Source organism: Gossypium hirsutum, unplaced genomic scaffold, assembly GCF_007990345.1.
Source record: "Gossypium hirsutum isolate 1008001.06 unplaced genomic scaffold, Gossypium_hirsutum_v2.1 scaffold_305, whole genome shotgun sequence".
Lineage (NCBI taxonomy): Eukaryota > Viridiplantae > Streptophyta > Magnoliopsida > Malvales > Malvaceae > Gossypium > Gossypium hirsutum.
Genome location: NW_024402940.1, coordinates 1 through 23,705, shown reverse-complemented (window position 1 = coordinate 23,705; position 23,705 = coordinate 1). Strand labels below are relative to the sequence as shown.

Genomic DNA, 23,705 nt, shown 5'->3' with positions numbered 1-23,705 from the left:
GAGAATCTTTTTAGCAGCCTAAGCAAGTAAATAATTCAACCCTATAAGAGAGCTGTATAACACACCAATGCATCACTTTACAATCGAAAGATAAGAAAGAAGAGAAATAGAGGAAAAGATTATGTAACCCATAAGAGTTTGGCACACAGAAGATTGACATGTTGGGTTATCACATGTTTTGCATTTCTTTATGCCATCCTTTCAATTGATTAAGCACAAGCCAAGTCCTAGGCACACTTTTTTGTATAGAAGCGAAAAAGCCCCCTTGATTCAAGAAGCACAAATTTACATATTCACCTTAATTTACTCAAAAAGTGCTTTTTTTACATCTTGCCCCTCAAATGGTTCAGGTAGTTACAGCACCCTTGCCGACATTGTCAACACCTTCATAATTAAATTTTTTTTATTCTGGCCTAACATGCAAAATAATGACCAACACACCATACAAATTGATTCTTAGTAAAATCCTAGTACTCATATATTTTGAATTTCACACATTACAGGTGCTCCAACTTAGTAAAGAGAACCCCAAAATTTTAGGATAGGGAAAATAAATTTTTAATTATAAAAAAAGTAATTATGAAATTAACATATCAGATGGTATACAGATAAGACACCACTATTCAAGGGGGAATCATGAAGAAGCTGCCTGTTGATAAGGCATGTTGCACCAGGCTTGTTCCAAAGAGAATAATTATTAGGTTTAAGTTTCAAAGCAGTTTTGAAAGATGCAATGGCCTTATCATATTCTCCCGACAAATTATATTGAACACCAAGGACAATGTGTACATCAGCATCCTCAGGAGACATCTGACCAACTTCATTGAATAATCTAGCAACCTTTATGGCAGAAAACACTTCGATTAACACCAGAATATAACAATAACATTTCCAAAATGTAATGTTAGGAATAAGCTTCTAGTAATCTTAAGAAAATTATATCCTGTCACCGTATGTAAAACTCTAAGTCCAAAATATAATCACTGCAGTCATGGAAACCATATGCAAAAAATACACTCTTGTAATCACAGCATTCACAACATAAGCAAACTATCCCACAGTAACATTAGAGGAAGCGGCTTACACTCAAACTAAGATTGCAATATCAAGGCATTGTTCCAAAAGGCAAAAACCAACCAAAAAAACAAAGAATTATACCCTAGTGTATTTACATCAGCATAATACACAGAATCAGCAAGCTCCGGTGGCGCAAGAGTACCATACTTTGGGTGAGATACTTTAAAGAAATAGTCTGCTCCAATTCTGAACTTTCAAACAGTATTATTTGTTTGACACTCCAAAATTTTAATCTCATCTTGATTAAAGCGATAAGCTTTCACTAACCATTTGTATGACTCACACCAAGAGCAAGAAGTACTTCCAGATTGGTAGGATCGGCCTCCTGAGCACGCATCATTGCTGCAATAGCCTGTACAGAGATATCTAATCAGTGAATTACATTTTGTCTACAAAGTCAAATATATGGACCCCATAAAGACCACATAAAACTGCAGATGCATTAATCAAGAATAACAGAAGTATAAAAAGGTATTGCATAATCCATGTAAGTCTCAAGATTACGACAAGCAGACACATTAGTCATCCAAAACAATTTGCAATAAATGTGAAACATTACACTTCATAGGCTTGATATAGACATAGTTTAAGATGGAACCTTATCCATTCAAATTAATTTTAATTAAGCCAAAAAATGTTTTGACATGGTTCAAGAATAAATACAAGTGGATTATAAGTGAAATGTAATGCACTACTAGTTCATGTGACAACAAATGATAATAGGTTAGATCCAGAACATTAGCAGCCAGGCAAAGACTGCGGCCTTAGATCTGGTACTCTGACTGAAGCCTCAGGCCACTAAGATAAACATGATATTAATCATATTGCAAACTTCAATGTTTAAATGAAAAATAGCTCCTTCTATCCCTTTTCAGTAAAAGTTTTCATATATAAGAAATGAACATTGCATGGTACACCAAAGTGGCTATATCAAGCCAGCAAATACAAACACAAAATGCAGCGGTACAAGAAAACAGATCCTTTGTGTTCAAAGGTTTTCTTGCTTGCTAAATCAATAGGTTGTTCTCTTTCCTAAAATATGATAGTATTCACAGGGCATTAGACATGATTCAAAATTATTTAGATTCAGGTGGAATAGAAAGGTAAATGGTAAACCTTGCCAGGCAAAAAATCATGTTGAGTATTTGTTTGTTATGGTTAATATGTGTATGAGTGTGAATGTGTTGATTTGCTGAATGGATGAAAAGGAATCGGTATGTTTAAGCTAGCATAAAGTTGGACAATTTCGACAATCATGGATGAAAAGGAATCGGTATGTTTAAGCTTGGGGAATCCGTGATGCATTGTACAATAATCGACCTTGCGAACAAACCAGATTAATACAATTACTACTGCTTTGACAGTCAATATTATACGATATCAAATAAATGAAATATGGGTTTCAGGTTAAACTGGCATATAATCCTGTTTAACCCGTACATTTAACAGAATTTTAACAATTTATACAAAGGCACAATTGCTTAAACAATTTCACTAGAAATGAAGTTATGTGGTCTTAGTTGAACTTTAAGCATTATATCCATAAAAGAAATATGGGTATCAGGTTAAACTGGCAACTATCCCCATTCATCTCAAGTTTTAGGGTATTAAGGAATGAATTTAAGCCATGGGAGAGTGCATAAGAACACTAAAATTGAAAAGAAAAGATATTGGGATAAGAACATTACCGTGCAATACGATGAAGGGAATAGCGTGTCTATTTGGGATAAGAATCAATGTAATAGAGAATATGAATAATAAAGTAGTTGACTGTAAAAGAGACGCCATGGCTGGTGAAATCTTGCAGAACCAGAATTTCTTTCTTTCCCAAAGCATCCAACAAGAACAACCACACCGACATCCATAGATTTGAAAAGACGAACCGAAACAATATTTCCTAGGGCTGTAAACCCAAACTCTATGGATGAAGCAAGTGATTCCAATATCACAATAAAAAAATTAAAAATAAAAAGCAGAAACGATAACTATTGCTATTTAATACACTCATTTAATAAAGTGATAATTGAGTTATTTACTTTTCAAAATTTCATTTAATACACTTTTATATTCTCAATGTCTAAATATATTTATTTTTAAAATAATACTATTTACTATATCAAATATATAAAGAATTAAAAAATATAATTAAAATCTGGTAGTTTAATGATGTTAAATGTGGTGACTATCAAACAGAAACTTAAAACTTGAGGTGGTTCTTATGCATTTCAAATTAAGAAATGTTTATTTTTTTATTACCCATATATTTTTAATATAACTATTTTAAACTTTTCTAGTAATTCATAAATAATTTTATTGTTAGAAAAATTAATAAAATATATATCTAAAAATATAAAGGAGAATATAAATTTACTATTTATAAATTTTAAATTAAAATATATTATTTGATTGATGATTAGAGTTATCTACGTATTAAATTAGATTAGACTTCATAAATAGCCCATATATGCAGACATAATTAAGCTCTGTAGGTCTATATTGGGTCTGAAATTCTGGGTATTTATGTTCTATTAATTTTATTTTATTTAATATACCAGCCTGATTTTCTCAAAAAAACAATAGAAGTATGACAACTTATACTACCATGGACGAAACGAGTATATCAATGAGATTACATTTATGGATTGAGGGAAACTATATAATATAAGTAAAGGAGGAGGCAGAAAACGTAAAAAAATTTAGATAGAATGAAATAGTGGCGTGCCTTCTATAACCTCTAATGAACACAATATCAATGAGAAGCCCTCAAATAAAATTCACAATCCAAGGAATATAAATAATCACAGAGTAAACCTATGACTCAGAAGGCTGTACCTTCTGAACATCATGCATGTAATACTTCAGTGCCAACTCTAGCAAGAGCCCCACCTAATCCCTAGCTTATTCCGTAAACTGATACCACCTCAAATACAAAACTCTAATGTATTTCCATTACAAGCATCCTAAGCCAATTGATTAGACCCCAAAAATAATATAACAGCCTTTTGGATTCATCATCTTCTTCCACAGTCTTCTAAGAAGCTTTAACATCTTCTTCCTCCACCATAACTGCAACATTGATCTTGATCCTAATCTTAGTTTCTTCGATATCAAAATTTACATTCCAATTTATAAATCACAATTTCTTAAAATAAGGGTTGTTTTAAGCTCTATAAAACTAAGAATAAAATGCAAAGATTTCCTTTACAATTTTTCTAGTTCACCCTTCTAATATCCCTTTAAACAATTTAATAATCTTATAAATGTGCTAATGGATTGTAACCAATGGCCATGTCTGAAAATTGCTTATTGAAAAAGAACAAAGTTCATGCCTGATTAAGGGTGCCATGCCTTGGATGTTCCTGGATGTCGGAATACAACAAATTACTAAATTTGCAAGAAGCAAGATACAAACTCCATGCTATTGTCATTTATCCATATTAATAACATCAATTCAATTAGAAAAGCCCCAAAAATTTGAGATTCCAAATTCATGCTCATATAATGAATGACTGTGATAATAGCTATTGATATAATATTTGATGTTTATACATTATTTTAGATAGAAAGAAAGAAACTTGTATAGGTGCTCTCCTCTACTAATGAAAGTTGGAAAAGTGTGGGCCATTAAACCAAGTTGCCAACTTCACAAACAAGTAAAGCCTCATAGTATAGCAAGATATTGCCATCAATCTTTTTGCACTAATAAACCTCTTGGTTGATAGAAAATATTATTCACATTCATGAGGACCGATTTTCATTATTCCATTCTGCATCATCTTCTAGATCATCCTCATCTTCATTGGGAATGTCTTCGCTGTAATCATCTAATGAACCAACAGGAAAAACGATGTCACCTTAAGAAATTTAATGGATTTAGTTCAATCAACGTGGACGAGGCAAAGTTATAGCATTACGTATGATATGCACAAAGCTCAAAACATTAGGCGCATTCAATGTTCTACCTTGGTTGAAAGCAAATGATCAATTATCTATCCCATTAAACTATATTGGAGAGCATCAGCACCATATTAAACACGAGAAACAAAAGGTATTCCTAGATTCATGTATACTCTAGGTTTGACTGCATCACAATGAAGATTAACAAAAAGCTGCTAAGTACCGTATAAAGGGACAAGGCATCAAAAAACTGAGTGGGACAAGGTAAATAGAAAACTCTTTACCCTTTTGAGGCAATGAAGGAGGAGTATCCCTGGAGTCTGATGCATTATCAAGAACATAAGGAAGATCTAGTAATTCCAAAAAAGATACAATCTGAGGATTACGGGGAGAACCTACAAAAGGTGAGAAAATTTTAATAATTAAAAAAGAAATCGAGCAAAAACAAATTGCAAAAGTCATGATTATTCTAGTTGCAAATCTAAATAAAAAAGAACGCATTCACTAACCAACAATTAATTGAGCTAAAAGAAGATAAAAAATGAAGGATAGTGTTTCATAACCACTGTGACAGTAATATTGAGATGCCTATGGTATAAATATGCAAACATATATGGTAAGTTTCTTAAATCCAAAAGATAGAACCATTAATGGAGATACTATTAGCACCTCAAAGAAGGAAAAGCATCAAAATATCACCATATTATTTACCAGAAAAAGTAAGAATCAAAGGGTTTGTGAGGTGGAGCTGTTTGAGAAAATTCACAAGGTTTGGCTCCTCTGTCTTCCATCCTGCTCTTAACCCATTGACAACAATCTTGCATGTCGAGCTTTGTTTTCCTACCTATTAGAACAGCAGTTGTCAGCTCACAAGTTCTTGTAGAGTAATAGTACTTGCAAAAATAGAAAATTGCACATTTTCAAATAAAACACTAGTCCACCCCACCCAAGAGAGAGAGAGAGTGAGATGAGTGGCATGGTCAAAACAAAAATGTCATATATACACACACCCAATGTCTCCACGTCGGAAGGTCAAAGGAAAGACACAGTTCAATTTCCGTGTTATTGTCAGCCATTCTTCATCGTACTGAACCTCATAAGGTCCTAGATCAGATCAATATCAACAACCTAAAAGATCAGGAAGGCATTTATCGAGTGCACGAAATTTTGTCACTTGACCACCCTCTTCATGTTCAACAAGAGCGGTGAATTTGCAGTGCAAGTGAGCTGAAAACCAATACGATGGTCTGAGTTTTTCGAGCAGCTGAGCAGCAGGTTTGTTTCCAAGAGTTCCTTGCTGGATCTAGGAAATATGTGTCAACCAACAAGCAACCAGGAATGGTCAACAAGAAAACTGAAGACGCTTGATATGAACATTTTCATTCTATCACATATGTCCATTTCCACCAATTGAAATATAATTACCTCACCTTTGAAATGTTTTTTTTACAGCAAACAAGTTGTTGCCAGTTCCCATAATCAGTTATGCTGAGCGGCCAATCGTGTGAAAGGAAAATATCAATCAGTTTCTCTAGGTGCATGAGCTTGTGAACATCGTACTCCCGAACATGATACACATACCTGATAGTATTGTCATTATAAGGTGGCCTTTCATGGTGTCCTGCTCAAGGAAAAGCTAATTCATTTCAGTTTCAAAGCTTCGACTCTCCACCCTAAATAAGAATCAATATAAAATATCTGACACTCGCTTGCAGTAAATATACAATCACCATTAAAAGAACTCCAGAATAAACATAGAATAGACAAGTAAAAGAACTTCATACCCAACCTAAACAATAGTTAGGCGCATTGTAAATTCCGGAAAGTCCATCGATACGGATATTTCCAAACTTCACAACCACAGCATACCCCAAGAAGTATATATTACTTGCTGCCCATCCCCCATAATACCTAAAGTTTACAAATATCAATAGCAGAAGGTAAAATTCAAGGCCTTTTCATAAAAGAATCAGAATCCCCAAGATAGAACATATGAAGAAAAGGGGTCACTTACAATTCCCATAAATAATTGGAAGCTTCATTATTTCCACCGTTAAAAATCGTGGGAACTGGGGCAACCTCCTGACCCGAATAGTATTTCCAGAATGACTTCATCTCCCTATATTTGGGGCCACATTAAGGCTATCCATATCTTTTCCATTCCTGACTGCCTAAGTTGCAAAAGAAAAAAAAATTAAGTTCATATAAAAATGGGTAATTGGAAAGTGACAAAATTTCGTATAAAAACAACAAATTGGAGAAAGTGAGAGTGTAAGAGAAAGAACCTGGAAATCACCATAACAAAGGAGGAGGTCAATTTTGATGTTGCGAGTGTTTTCGATGTATTTAATGGTGTCGTAGACCTTGTCGAGATCTCCATGCATGCACCCTTCCACTGCTATCTTCATCGTTTTGAATTGGACATAATACTGTGGTAGGGTTTGAGAAAAACTTAAAACCTTAGGTTTTTTTCTTAATGACTTTATCCTCTAAAGGTGAAAACAAAAACCATGACAAAAACACACTGAAAATAGAAGTAAAAAGAAGCATATATCTGAAACTAAAACAATAATGAAAAGGGAGACGGCAGGATTAACAATAAAAGAGCCATGGACGGATGGAAAGACAGGAGAACAGATACCGAGAGAAAATATCTGTTAAATTAAAAAAATGGAGATGAATGAGACCAAATGAGACAATGTTTTCAAAAATTCCAATACCATAAGCGGTTTCAACTTTTATTTATTATAGATTTTGCACCTGCAAAAGAGATAGAAAGGAATCCATGAATGTATACACACGGCAAGAAAGATACTAACTAAAAACAGTTATTTATGGACAGGAGGAGTACTACATATCCCAGGAAGCAGTTTTTTATCCACGAGACCAGTAGGCTATCTGGACTGTCACATTAGAAAGAAAGACAGGTGAAAAAGTTTAAAGCATTATCTTAAGTGAGATAAAAGGGAAAGGAAAGAAGAGACTTTACTAAAACTAGAGACTTTACAAAATGAAATGGCAAAGACAAAGACAAAGTACAAGTTATGATTCATACCTGAAATCAGTCACCGATGAAGCAGAGAAATTCAAAAAATCACAAAAACCAGAAACGGCAGAGAAAACCTAGTGTAGCGTCTTTCTGTGCACCCAAAACTAGAAAAAAGTGAGAGGAAGAAATTCAAAACAGACAAGAGAGAGAGAGAGGGAGTCGGCGAATAAATGGGGTGCTATGGATAGAAGAGATAGATTTGAGGATTCAAATTTTGAATAATGGGAAGGAAAATGACCTTTGATCGGAGGTAAGACGCCGGAAGGTGTTGATGGCGCGGCAGTGTCTGGGGTTTGTTACGAAAGGACAAGAAAGGAAGGGAAAGAGAATAAAGAAAACGAAAGAGAGGATTAACAGAGATCAAAGAATGGAAAAACAACAGAGAATAAAAGGGGAAATAAATAAAGGAAAATAAATTTAAAGAGCTGGATGAATAGGTGAAGAAATGGGGAAGCTATGAACGGAACAGAGAGAACATAATTTTCTAAATCTCTATGTGACATTTATGGTAATTAATACCTTCTTTAAATTGCTTTTTTTTTTTTTTGAGAAATTAAAGACAAAGAAGGTAAAGAGACTTAAGGAAAAAAAAAGTGGGGAATCGGGATATTCGAGAATGGGATATACCTAGGCGGGATATACCAATACGGGATAACAACGAACCAGGATATCCCCGGAATGGTATATTCCTGGCCGGAATAAGTATGACAGGTTGGCCGGTCCAGGCAATAAAAAATAACTGAACCGGCCACTAAAACCCATAAACCGTAAGCCAAAAATTGAGAACCGGAATAAGAAAAGACAGGATATCCGGGGAATAGCTTATTCCGAGTCGGAATATGACAGAGATAAAGCCGGAACAGAATAAGAAAGAAAATTAACAGCCGGTAAAGGAAAAAAGACGTTAGAAACAGAATAAGAAAGAAAATTAACAGCCGGTAAAGGAAAAAGACGTTAGAAAAAAATTAAGGGGAAATCGGAGAGAACAAAGGGATCAACTGAAAGACATGTATTTTTTCAATATTTCCGTAAGAGAACAAAATTTTCGAAATTAAAAACATTTAAGTCTCCTGTTTGGCTTCTGGGAAAATGCAGGATGAACAGAATTGCCAACTCACAGGTGAATCAGGAATTATTTAAAAAGAACAAGGACTAATGTCAAGTTTGATACAAATTTCCCTCGATTTTCCTCGATCAGAGAAACCAAACAGAATAAAAAGACATGAATAAAAAACAAGATTTTTCTAAAGAATCAAATTTATACCTTAAAAGAAAGACTAGCACTACCTCAACTCACTCATTCGGAAGAAGCTACCGTTGATTCATGAATTCAAACCTTTTCTTTTCCTGTTTCGAGAGAGAGAAAGAAGCTAATGACAATGGATCTTGATTTAACAGAGTTTATAATATAACAATATTATAATATTTTATTTTATTTTCATCGGTAAAATAAAATATTTAGAGGGGTAGAGTAATTGGTTTCGTAAATTTTAGGGGAGGGAACAGGCCTACTGGACGTACATAAAACTAATCAAAAGAGTAGCTAATAAAGGAGAAAGGAATGTTAGAAATAAAGGAAAAGTAGGAGAGAATATGGGAATAAGCTGGTCATTTCGCCACACGCCGAGAACAATTTCAGAATTAGTGTACTTTTCATTTTATTCAATTCAGTCCCAACCTGCTTTTTCTTGATACAAATACATATCTCGTGTCAACTTTTACAAGATGATTTGTGAGGTATGTACATGGTAAAGGGTGTGTCAAATAAGGGAGTATCCTTACTAATCTTGGATACATAATGGGTTTCATTTTAGACCATAAAAATTTATTACTGACCAATCAAATAAGCTTTCATCTTTCCATCGAGATTAGTGTTATTTCAAATGAATTATTTTTTCCAAAATATGTTGAGACCTATATATTGAAAACAAGGTGATTTAATTCCTGATCACATACCCATAAATTTTCATTTAGAAGGATTGACCATCTTAGAAATATGCAAAAGGAAATGAAGACATAAAGAAAGAAATGCAGTTCCCTTTTCATGAATGTCAAGACAATGAGAGAACAGTGAAGGATATAACAAACCTGGTTGGCGTAACTAATACCCATGTTTGCCCAAGCACGCACATAGTTTGGCTTCAAATCTAGTGCCTAAAGTTCCAGACATAGACCAAAAGACTAAATTCAATAGTGCTAAAAATATGGCCACCACAGGCAAAGGGAAGTTTATCATCAAATAATTTTAAATGGACAATCTCAGTAACAGAGGCTAAACAAATCAAACTGCATATGCAAGATCTGAATGCATTAAAAAATGCATTTTGAAAGAGATGATCAAGGGTATATGTAAATTGAGGAAGTGCATAATCAAATCATCTAAATTAACCAATAGCTTCAACAAATCAAATAACTAATTACATGAAGCTTAAAAGAAGAGCTAGTTTGTTTTCTAAGGTCCAACTAAGTGCAACATGTTATTTGGAGAATCTTTTTAGCAGCCTAAGGTTACAAAGATGGAGCAAGTAAATAATTCAACCCTATAAGAGAGCTGTATAACACACCAATGGATCACTATACAATCGAAAGATAAGAAAGAAGAGAAATAGAGGAAAAGATGATGCAACCCATAAGAGTTTGGCACACAGAAGATTGACATGTTGGGTTATCACATGTTTTGCATTTCTTTATGCCATCCTTTCAATTGATTAAGCACAAGCCAAGTCCTAGGCACACTTTTTTGTATAGAAGCGAAAAAGCCCCCTTGATTCAAGAAGCACAAATTTACATATTCACCTTAATTTACTCAAAAAAGTGCTTTTTTTACATCTGGCACCTCAAATGCTTCAGGCAGTTGCAGCACGCTTGCCAACATTTCCAAAATGTAATGTTAGGAATCTTAAGGAAAATTATATCCTGTCACCGTATGTAAAACTCTAAGTCCAACATATAATCATTGCAGTCATGGAAATCATATGCAAAATATCCCACAGTAACATTAGAGGAAGAGGCTTAAACTGAAACCAAGATTGCAATATCAAGGCCTTGTTCCAAACGACAAAAACCAACCAAAAAAACAAAGAATTATACCCTAGTGTACTTACATCAGCATAATACAAAGAATTAGCAAGCTCCGGCGGCGCAAGAGTACCATACTTTGGGTGATGACGTAACCATCCATACAGATACTTTAAAGCAGCAGTCTGTTCCAATTCTGAACTTTTCAAGCAGTATTATTTGTTTGACACTCCAAAATTTTAATCTCACCTTGATTAAAGGGATAAGCATTCACTAACCATTTGTATGACTCACACCAAGAGCAAGAAGTACTTCCAGATTGGTGGGATCGGCCTCCTGAGCACGCATCATTGCTGCAATAGCCTGTACAGAGATATCTAATCAGTGAACTACATTTTTTCTACAAAGTCAAATATATGGACCCCAGTAAAAACCACATAAAGCTGCAGATGCATTAATCAAGAATAACAGAAGTATAAAAAGGTCTAGCATCATCCATGTAAGTCTCAAGATAATGACAAGCAGACATATTAATCATCCAAAACAATTTGCAATAAATGTGAAACATTACACTTCATAGGCTTGATATAGACATAGTTTAAGATGGAACCTTATCCATTCAAATTAATTTCCAATTAAGCCAAAAAGGTTTTGACATGGTTCAAGAATAAATAGAAGCGGATGATAAGTGAAATGTAATGCACAACTAGTTCATGTGACAACAAACGATAATAGGTTAGCTCCAGAACATTAGCAGCCAGGCAAAGACTGCGGCCTTAGATCTGGTACTCTGACTGAAGCCTCAGGCCACTAAGATAAACGTAATACCAATCATATTGCAAACTTCAATGTTTAAACGAAAAATAGCTCCTTCTATCCCTTTCCAGTAGAAGTTTTCATATACAAGAAATGAACATTGCATGGTGCACCAACATGGCTATATCAAGCCAGCAAATAAAACACAAAATGTAGCGGTACAAGAAAATAGATCCTTTGTGTTCAAAAGGTTTTCTTGCTTGCTTAATCAATAGGTTGTTCTGTTTCCTAAAATATGATGGTATTCACAGGGCATTAGACAAGATTAAAAATGATTTAGATTTAGGTGGAATAGAAAGGTAAATGGTCAACCTTGCCGGGCAAAGAATCATAACCAAAGATGCTGAACAGATGGCTGAACTAGACAAGCAGTCACATCTCTTAATAGACATAGTTTAAGATGGAACCTTATCCATTCAAATTAATTTCAATTAAGCCAAAAAAGTTTTGACATGGTTCAAGAATAAATAGAAGCGGATGATAAGTGAAATGTAATGCACAACTAGTTCATGTGACAACAAACGATAATAGGTTAGCTCCAGAACATTAGCAGCCAGGCAAAGACTGCGGCCTTAGATCTGGTACTCTGACTGAAGCCTCAGGCCACTAAGATAAACGTAATACCAATCATATTGCAAACTTCAATGTTTAAACGAAAAGAGCATGGAAGCAGCTAAAAACCCTAGGTTTTATTAAACTTCCATTGTTAACTAAATTGGGTTTTGGATATTTGATTATAGTGCTATTAAACTACACTGTGGTCCATGGGTCACTGAATTAAATGTGAATATCCGTTTTAATCTTTAAACCGTGAAAAATTACACTTTAGTCATCCAACTATTTGAGATTATATATTTTGTTCACCAGATGACATGGCGTTTCTAATTGGTATATATATCATCTCAATTTGCTTTTAATTCTAAATATTTAACCCTCAACATTTATACACTCTGACTATTTAGTCTTAATTTTAAAATTGCAATAAATTAAAATACTACAAACTATTTCATTTTATATTAATTTTATAATATGAATTAAATAATCTTATAATTGGCATATATATCATGTCAATTTGCTTTTAATTCTAAAATATTTAACCCTCAACATTTCTACACTATGACAACATTGAAAAAAGAAAATCAAACAGCACTCGTATAATGCTAGAGCCAAAACAGAAAAATCAGAAGAAAAAAAAATTATTCAGAACCAGCATGCAATGCGACTAGAGCCTATTCACTTAAAAGATTACAACTCAATTTCCTTTCATGTAAGGCTAGGTAACACAAATGAATATAATTCTATCCAGTTTACTTGAAAGACGGAGCAAAAGAGATGAATATAAGGCTATTTCAATTATCGTTACTCAGACATAATGAACAACTGAGCTGAGTTTGGATCTTCTTTTTAGCCTTAACATAGGGAAATAAATGAAAACTGGAAAATGAAACACTAAATGATTAATAATTAAACTTTTAGGGAAATCAATGTTGTACATAAAATTTAGAAAATATTATCATTATTGATATATTTCCTTCAACTGTGGATTATATTCCTATTATTACACTGTAAAACAAGATAAAGAGTAACATATTTAAAAATAGTTAGGAGATAAAATCTTTTAAATATCCTGCAATAAATAAAAAATATCCTGTAACATATTTAAGTGGGAATATTTCCCACTTACAAGCTTTCGACTTTTAGAAGCCAAGGAAGGAAGTTTAAGCCATCTCAACTCTATAACCCACACCACACACTGTTAACCTTGTCCACCTTACACCCTGCCCTCTAGTTTCCTTGTAAGACCTAAAATTCCCCATTTCTGATGGCCTTTTTTTGTGAGGCTCAAGTTAGATAATGCAGTTTCATTAGAGATTTAGAGAGATGATAGCTCCTGCTTCCGATTCTCATTTAAACATTCAAGGCAAAAGAAAAGAGACAAAACATTGAAGGCAAAACAATTATACACAATCTTAATAAGGCTTGCTAGAGAAAAACAAATCAAATCATTGGAAAAGAAACCAAACTAGTGCAATGGAGGAAACCAAACCAGTGGAAAAATGAGAGGTAATGAACAATTGCCTGCAACTAAATACAAAAATCTTACGATAGATTGGTGATCAAGTTAAAATCTCTCTGTCCAATCAACTATCAACATTATGAAGGGGACCCTTAATTTAAATTGCATAAAACAGATGAAGATAGGTACAAAAGATGATCATGCTTTTCATTAGTTTTTAAGGAGAATTACTACCCAACATTAGCAAATAGAACCCAACTATCTGCTGGCCTCAAAATGTAGACAAAGAAAACCAGTAGAAAGTTACAACTACACACTTAAATATTAAATATTCGAGATCCATTGTGCCAATTCAATATTAAAAAAATTAAAACTTTGAAATTAAAAATGAAAGAAGCATACCAGATCAAATAAAATTTAAATTAAATATAAATATCACTGACTCACTGTACAAATACAATGAATATCTAATATTCCAATTAGTACTGCAAGCAAGAAGACAACAAATATTATAAAAACAAAAATGAAAGCATCAAGTTATTTAAAATCAAATATTAAGAATCACTATCGAAACATTAATTACAATACATTACAAAAACAAAACGTTCGGGGTAGAATTCAACAAAACCACTTGAAAAATCACTATCCAAAACCCTAATTATATAAATAAATAAATAAAAAACAAAGTAGAATTCATCAAAACTACTTCATACTTCAACAACTCGAAACTGAATGCAGACTTTACCATTAGCCGGCTGCGCTGAATAAAACCCTAGGGGAAAAGGAAAAAATTGTAAAAGCAAAAAGCAGAAGAATAAAAGGAGTGGGTTTGGTTATATGAGCCACTTGCATGCCAAAAATGCTACTGAGTTATGGTTGAGTAGTAACGGGTTTGCTCTTACTTGAAAAAAGAAAAAGGAATACAAATTTAATTTTGCTCTTACTTGAAAGAGATTGACGGGTGGACCGATGGTGACTACCTGACTGGTGAACGATGATGGTGTACCGGTGGTGACTGGCTGACTGGTGAACGACGATGGTTGTGGCCGGTGGGTGTTGGATTGGAGAAGGCAAAGTGTAATTATACAATATTTTCTTATATTTCTACTTTAACAATATTCATAAGTTCTGATTGGCAACAATAGTGTAATTATACAGAAACCCAACGGGCGAAGAAGAAAATATGAATATTGTTAAAGTAGAAATATAAGACGGAACTGGTTGAAGATGATAAGATACCTTATCACTGAAAATGCGAAAAAATCCGGTCCCATATATTTGTCGATTCCTAACAAAAGGTAAAAACACCATTTAGTAGGCACACAAACAACATCAGAAAAAAGGAAAATAAGTCTCAGGTCTTGGTTTTCAAGTGGGAATAACATCACTGACATTCAATGCATCTAGGGAGCTATCGATATCAGAGACAAGTTTTTGAAGGTGTTCATCCTTCAAGGCTTAACGGAATTCATTGGAAGAAGCTGCATGAGAGAACATTGTAGATATAGTAGTGTGAAGCGAATTAACCAGATTCAGCATCAAGACAGTTTGTCTAAAGGTTCTCTGGCTCTAACATCATATAGATAATGAAAACATTTTAATCATACAAGCTAGTTATGTGAAGCTGGAAGGCATTTAAGCTTCTACCATACAACTCAATCTGGTGTACAATGAGCCCTGAGAATCAATTTACCTGATGTGGAAAAAAGCTTCGGAACCTGACATAAAACTTCATGCAGACCAAAACTAGCTAAAAGCAATGCAATCGGCCTACAATAAAATGCAAAAAATATTCTACCACAAGTCTACCACAATACCCTCGGAATATCCTTTTAACGCATTACAACCTTTGGATCATCTATAACCATCATCAATATATTGAGCTCTAAGATATCTCTATGAGATTTCAGTATTTCCATGACTATATTTCCAAGTTAATCACAGATCTTACTGCTCAGTTAGTCATGAGGACAAAAAAAACTGTACCTTACACAAACCAGTTAGGCCATCCTTTGCTTTTGGAATAGTTAAGATGTGCGTAGGAGCCCGGGGAGCTATGTCCCTAAAAGCTAAGACCTACAAACAAAAATAGGCAAACAAACATAATGTTAGTGCAAATGAATGTCAAATAAACTTAAACCTAGCAGAAAAGAATTAACATATTAACCTAAAGAAACAGCAAGAAAATATTCATGTGTACCTGCTCCCAAACAGATCAATAAAACTAGGTCATTCTCACATGCAACTGATGAGGTGAATGCATGATTCATACAGCAAACAATAACATAAATTAACATTCGCAAATAGAAATCAAACTAAGAGGTTAAAAAGCTAAAACTTTCAACCTCAGATTATAGTTTTGCAAACAAAAACTATAATCATAGCTGAAGATTTTCATGCTTCTCTAATTAAAACGTTTGATATTTTGTTATCACGTTTCACTTAATGTTGATCAAATATCAGATATCAGCTAGTGTCATTATCTTTGATCGTCACCTATTTAACTGCAAATTGTCTTGCATAATCCATGTAAGTCTCAAGATACTGACAAGCAGACACATTAATCATCCAAAACAATTTGCAATAAATGTGAAACATTTCACTTCATAGGCTCGATATAGACATAGTTTAAGATGGAACCTTATCCATCAAATTAATTTTAATTAAGCCAAAAAGGATTTGACATGGTTCAAGAATAAATAGAAGCGGATGATAAGTGAAATGTAATGCACTACTAGTTCATGTGACAACAAATGATAATAGGTTAGATCCAGAACATTAGCAGCCAGGCAAAGACTGCAGCCTTAGATCTGGTACTCTGACTGAAGCCTCAGGACTAAGATAACCATGATATCAATCATATTGCAAACTTCAATGTTTAAACAAAAAATAGCTCCTTCTATCCCTTTCCAATAAAAGTTTTCATATATAAGAAATGAACATTGCATGGTACACCAAAGTGGCTATATCAAGCCAGCAAATACAACACAAGATGTAGCGGTACAAGAAAACAGATCCTTTGTGTTGAAAGGTTTTCTTGCTTGCTAAATCAATAGGTTGTTCTCTTTCCTAAAATATGATAGTATTCACAGGGCATTAGACATGACTCAAAATTATTTAGATTCAGGAGGAATAGAAAGGAAATGGTCAACCTTGCCAGGCAAAGAATCATGTTGAGTATTTGTTTGTTATGGTTGAGTATATTAAGATGGTTATATGTAGCTAACTTTGAGTATTTATTGACATGGAAATGGTTAATATGTGTATGAGTGTGAATGTGTTGATTTGTTGAATGGATGAAAAGAAATAGGTATGTTTAAGCTAGTATAAAGTTGGATAATTTCAACAATCATGGATGAAAAGGAATCAGTATGTTTAAGCTTGGGGAATCCGTGATGCATTGTACAATAATCGACATTGCGAACAAACCACATTATTTGAAAACCAAAATACAATTCCTACTGCTTTGACAGTCAATATTATACGATATCGAATAAAAGAAATATGGGTATTAGCTTAAACTGGCATCTAATCCTGTTTAACCCGTACATTTAACAGAATTTAAGCCATGGGAGAGTGCATAAGAACATTAAAATTGAAAAGAAAAGATATTGGGATAAAAACATTACCGTGCAATACGATGAAGGGAATAGCGTGTCTATTTGGGATGAATCAATGTAATAGAGAATATGAATAATAAAGTAGTTGACTATAAAAGAGAGGCCATGGCTGGTGAAATCTTGCAGAACCAGAATTTCTTTCTTTCCCAAAGCATCCAACAAGAACAACCACACCGACATCCATAGATTTGAAAAGACGAACCGAAACAATATTTCCTAGGGCTAAAAACCCAAAATCTATGGATGAAGCAAGTGATTTCAATATCACAATAATAAAATAAATAAATAAATAACAGAAACGATTGAGAAGGAAGAGATCAACACGAAAGAGATCAACAAAACAACCAGAATGAGATCAACAGATTTGAAAGACATAAAGAAACAGTGATGTCTAAACCTGAAAACTAAAAACCATGAACCAACTCAAATATAAGTAAAAAACATAGTTCTAAAACTAAAAATAGAAATGAAAAATAGACAAAAAGAAAGACAAATGAAAACGCAAACACAACCTGAAATCAGTCTCCGAAAAAGCAACAAAAAAGAAACAGACAGACCCACAGCAAGATTTCAAACAAAGAGTGAAACACTGTGTTCTACACCAGAAAGCTTAGGGATTATCCCTCACGAAAGTAGACAATAAAACAACCAAAAAGAAACAGACAGACCCACATCGATAGATTTCAAACAAAGAGCGAAAACAGGGGATTTCAATATCACCAAAAAGAAAAAAGAAACGGCATACAAAATCTTTGGGTTTCTCCCTCTCGCAAAAAAGAATGAGAGGAATTATTGAAATGAGACCGAGAGAGAGAGATAATGGGAAGGAAGCGGGATATGAAAAGGCAGCTTTCTCCTATCCGTTACTGCCCAAAAAGCGTAGATTTTTCTAAATCGCCATGTGGCAATGTAACATTTATGGTAATTAATACCGAAACCGCGATATCCGCAGGGTGGGATATACCTCAGCCGGACTATCCTAAGTCGGGATATACCTAAGCCGGGATATCCTCGAATGGGATATCCCGACGTGGAATAAGTACGACAAGTTGACCGGTCCAATCGTGAAAAATTACCAGAACCGGCATCTAAATCAGAAAAACCGGCACTTGCAACTCTGAACCGGGATGGGATATCAGAGGGATATCCCCGGAATTGATTATTCTAAGAGGGGAAATGAGAGGGATATCCCTGGAATAGATTATTCCAAGGTGGGATATGAGCGGTATTTACCTGGAATAGAAAAGAGAATGATTTCATTTATTTTCTATTAATCATTTAGTGCTTTATGGTAGATGCGTATTAGAAACATATCTTCGCTATAAAACCTCATTAATGGGATTCAATCATTCAAAGATTTGCAAGAAAATGTCGTTAAATACAAAGGGAAACTAACAATCAAAAAAATAAAATAAAATAAAATACATAACAGGCAATATAAAATCTAATTAATGGGATTCAATTACAAAATGTCGTTAAATACAAAGGGAAACAAACAATCAGAAAAAATAAAATAAAACACATTACAGGCAATAAACTATCAAAAAAATGAAATCGAAAGATTTAAAAAGACAAATATAAGAAGTCTTTCATAAGGTTGAACACCGAAACGTATAGTAAAACACAAAAAAAAAATAAGAAGCATAAATCTGAAAACTAAAACAGAGATGAAAACCACAATGCCTGCAGAAATAAAAGATAAATATAAATCTGAAACTTAAAAAGACGTGAAAAAGGAAAATTGGTAGAAGTGAAAATCATACCTGAAATCACAATCCTATGAAGAAGGGGATTCCAAAATCCTGGTGTAGCAAGTATGTTATTTTGGCATGCGCATACACAAAAGTTAGAAAAGAAATGTTGGGAAAAAAAAATGGAAATAGACACAGATAGAAAGGGACGACAAGAAAACAAAATAATAATAATAAAAAAGATAAAAATCAGAACCAAGGGAAACAGTGTACTCTGCTAAGCAGAAATTACAAAAATATTATACAGATTCTTCCTGAATCTTGGGAGCAATGAAACTAGTGTCATGTTATTTGGAAAAGGCGCTATAATAACAAAAATATAAATGATAAGATGAAATCTAAGCGTGACTTAGGCCCAAAAAGACCAAACCCCAAAAATTATTCTGCTAAGCAAAAACAAGAAAAGAAGCACATATCAACTAAAAACAAAGAAAAGTATTCTGCTCAGCAGATATTACAAAAACTACCCTGCTAAGCAAAAACAAGAAAAGGTATGTCGTCCAGCTATGCTAGTATCATCAGCATGGCCCTCATAACCTTTTGTCTTTTCTTTTTGTTTCCTTTGTTCAAAGTATTGCCTTTGCCTTGACAATAACAAGAGAAAGGAAAGCATCAAGGAGGAAATAATTTCCACAAAAGTAGGTGGCAGTTTATTGGATTTTATGTTACTAGTGAAATGTTGGGGAGAGATGCATGGGAGTAGAAATTAACTTATAGCAAGTAGTGCGCTTGGTTGGGTTGGGATGGGATGGTGGCACAAAAATACCAGATGTTCATGTAAATAGTTATAAAAGTACTAACCTAGGGAGCAAAATTGTGAAGAGTGTAGCAAGCAACAAGTAAAAACCTCTGAGTGAATGAGTGAGTCTAGTCAAAAAGTGAAATTCAGATTAGGTCACGCTTACAATCGTGACTTTCCATCTTGATCCCCCATCCACTGCAGCATTGCTCGCGCCCTCTCTACAAACACTTGAAAATCTTGAATACAACGCAGCAGAATAGCTGAGATCCAGAGAGCAAATAAGCCTACACTTTTGATTAAGCTCTAAAAACCTAAGATAGATTTTCAATCAAATTAATGAAGGAATGCAAACACTGACTTGAGAGTAAGACATAACTAATTGATCTAGAAAGAGCAGGAGAAGTAATCCGTTGTTAGTACAGAGAGAAAAGAACATTAATAAACTTTGGTATGTATAAATCAATCAATTGTTTGTTCGTTCAATGTAAAAATGAAGGATCTTATTATTCTTACCAGATATGATAGTGTTAGCAATAATGATAGTGGTAGTAAATGAGAAATTGGCTGTCAGTTAGTTTGAAAATCTGGCAACTAAGTGGCAGTAACAGAGTCAGAGATTGTGGGAAGGAAGAGAATGAAATCCATCCAAGGCAAGGCCGCTGAGCTGCGGAAATCAAATGCGACGGATTGGAACCGGAAGGATGAAGGTTCCAAAAGCTTTTTACTCAATTCAAATGCCGAATGAGAGAGTTGTGGGGGTGAGCGAGTCGGTTATTTGTATGTAACCAACTTAACTGACATTAACCTCGGATAACCAACCTGCCTTGGAGTGCCATATCCAGCCGAACTGAACCAACTTAACTTCGGTTGGTTCGGTCAGGTAACCAACTTTTTTTCAGGATATGGCATTTTTTTACTGTACAATGTGGATTTTTATAGCAAATAAAAATTAGCTACTGGGAACCAAATATTTGGATATAAATTTTTAATTACAATACAATTCAATTACCAAGTTCATTGCTCTAATATTTATGTCAAAAATGAAATGCTGGAAGGTTTTGAGGAAAAATTCACCCAAGAACTCAATAACAAGTTGAGGACGCCAAGAACTTAAGGACCATAACAGAACAAATAGGAAGTTGTATGTATATATAGCATCATCTGCGTCCGCAAATGGCTGAAATTGTTACAATTAGAGTCGAGCCTTTTTTTTTCCTTTTTTTTTTTTTTTTGTGCCCGTCACCTTACAGAAAAGCACACCTACATGCAGCAAGCATAAGGGAGATAAAATAATCTGGCCTAAAGAGGATTTGAGGCACTATTATTGTCTGAATGAGTCGGGAGTAATTTTCAAATATGAATGATAATTTAATTTAATTCAATAAAGATTTGGAAACTTTTGTTCAACATCAAAAAGTTTCACAAAATAAAACCAGACTACGACAAAATTTATGGGCAAAAGTAGAGATAATATTGTTACTAAACAGACACAAGAAAATAGCTAAAATACAATATTACACAAGCACAAAAGCATATCAAAATCAATATAACACCACTTATTTTTAAAATGTCAAAACTTATAATAAATACATGACACCTTAAACATGATTATGACACAGAAAACAAATGAACAAGCCTTGGATACACAAATTGCAAATTCTAACACTAAATTATTTCATCGGACATCTTTGAGCCTTATGTTTTTTCCATTACACACCTTACAAGTGTTTTAGTGATTGCAATAAGTTGATGGATTGAAATAACTTGGTGATGAGCTTTTTAATTCTAGATCAATGACATAATCTCTGTTCATTGGGAAGGTCATCTATTTTGACTCAAGGAAGGAGGGGTATATGCAATTTAACTCTAAAGACAATCTCTTCCAACAAGGATGAATAATGGATATTGCTTTAAGGTTCTATTAGGGTTTTTCGTTGTACGGATATATTTAGAAGCTCAATTTATCTCATGGATTTATGGTCTATACCTATAATCACTTGCATATCAAGTTTTAAGCCTTTCCTCAGTATTGACGCTCTTTCAGTTCCCCACCTTCTTATAACCACTAATACTCTCTTAGTCTCTACCACCAGAATTTCTCAATACAATTTCCATTTACTTTGACTCCCATTTTCCGTCTCTTTCTTTTCCTTATAGAGCATCAAGAGTGAGCAAGACGCAAAAGGCAAATCAAATTGACAAAACTTGAGCAGCATCTTTTAACAATTCTCCAAACTTTTTTTCCAAATTAATACCCAGCCATAATTGTAGTTTCCTCTATGAAAGGGGGCATAAATGTTTACTGCTCAGTTAGTCATGAGGAAAAAAAAACTGTACCTTAGACAAACCAGTTAGGCCATCCTTTGATTTTGGAATAATTAAAATGTGCATAGGAGCCTGGGGAGCTATGTCCCTAAAAGCTAAGACCTACAAACAACAAAAAGGTAAACAAACATAATGTTAGCACAAATTAATGTCAAATAAACTTAAACTAGCAGAAAAGAATTTACATATTAACCTAAAGAAACAGCAAGAATATATTCGTGTGAACCTGTCCCCAAACAGATAAATAAAACGAGGTCATTCTCGCATGCAACTGACAAGGTGAATGCATGATTCATACAGAAAACAATAACACAAATTAACATTCGCGAATACAAATCGAACTAAGATGTTAAAAAAGTAAAACTTACAACTTCAGATTATAGTTTTGCATGCATAAACTATAATCATAGCTGAAGATTTTCATGTTTCTCTAATTAAAATGTTTGATATTTTGTTATCAAGTTTCACTTAATGTTAATCAAATATCAGATACCAGCTAGTGTTAACAGCATTTCAGGCACTATAATAAGTTGTTCATCGAAATGAATTATTTAAATTTCAGATCATAAATACATATTAAAAAGCGTAGTGAACTTAAAGCAGAATTGAGTCATTGACAACCCTGTATTATAGCCTACAGCTTAAGCAGCTAACAACTAACAGGCAATACGCATAACCTAGTGGTAACCACGTTAATCCTCCAAAAAGGAGATCCCTATTTCTAATTCCCTCTTCCCCTAACTGTAGTCAAAATCTAAGCTATTCAACCATGGATATTTGACTAGCAAGAAAAGAATACTGAGACACTAAACTTGCTGGTAGTTTTGATGGAAATCAACCCATCTGCAGCAGAAGTCAAATAATCATGAACATAAATATTTATCGAGATCTTTGTATCTAGAATCAAATGAGCTCACCATCATCATCAGCCACTTACCCCACTTTTCCATTCCAATACCTTCTCTGTTGCACTAAAGGTCTTGAAACTCCTCCAAGCAACTACCGGTGCCCGTATCTGATACTGCTCATTAAGATACAAAATAAATAGATTTTTCTAGAAACAGTATCTATCATTTTATCCAAAATTCTGCCACAACAATTTATTTACAGTCTACAGATTTACCTTGCATGACCTAATCATTTTTAAAAGCTTATTTATGCTTTTGATGAACTCATTTGAAAGAAAACCAGCCAAAACCATACCATTTCAACTTCAAAATGACATGATTTCAATGCATATTTTCCAATTTAGAAATTACTTCCTATTTTTCCAAAAGATCGCGTCACAAAAATCAAAGTAAATAATTCTAATTATAGTTAGGCAAAAATTAAAGGAAGAATGAAAAGTACTCACTTGAAACTCGAATGATTGGAGGAGACCTCTTGAGAACAA

At 33.8% G+C, this 23,705-nt stretch overlaps 1 long non-coding RNA gene and 2 pseudogenes across 1 annotated transcript; all 3 read right to left on the bottom strand.

The window, feature by feature from the left end:
• Positions 1–517: 517 nt before the first annotated feature.
• Positions 518–3,055, bottom strand: LOC107950348 (peroxisome biogenesis protein 5-like; annotated as a pseudogene).
• Positions 3,056–4,576: 1,521 nt separating this feature from the next.
• Positions 4,577–23,705, bottom strand: LOC107939593 (lariat debranching enzyme-like; annotated as a pseudogene).
• LOC121226553 (uncharacterized) lies at positions 7,447–9,281 on the bottom strand. The gene is made up of 3 exons (XR_005924319.1): positions 8,262–9,281; positions 7,826–8,127; positions 7,447–7,734 (listed from the first exon to the last, which is right to left on the bottom strand). It is a non-coding gene; the product is annotated as an uncharacterized lncRNA (long non-coding RNA).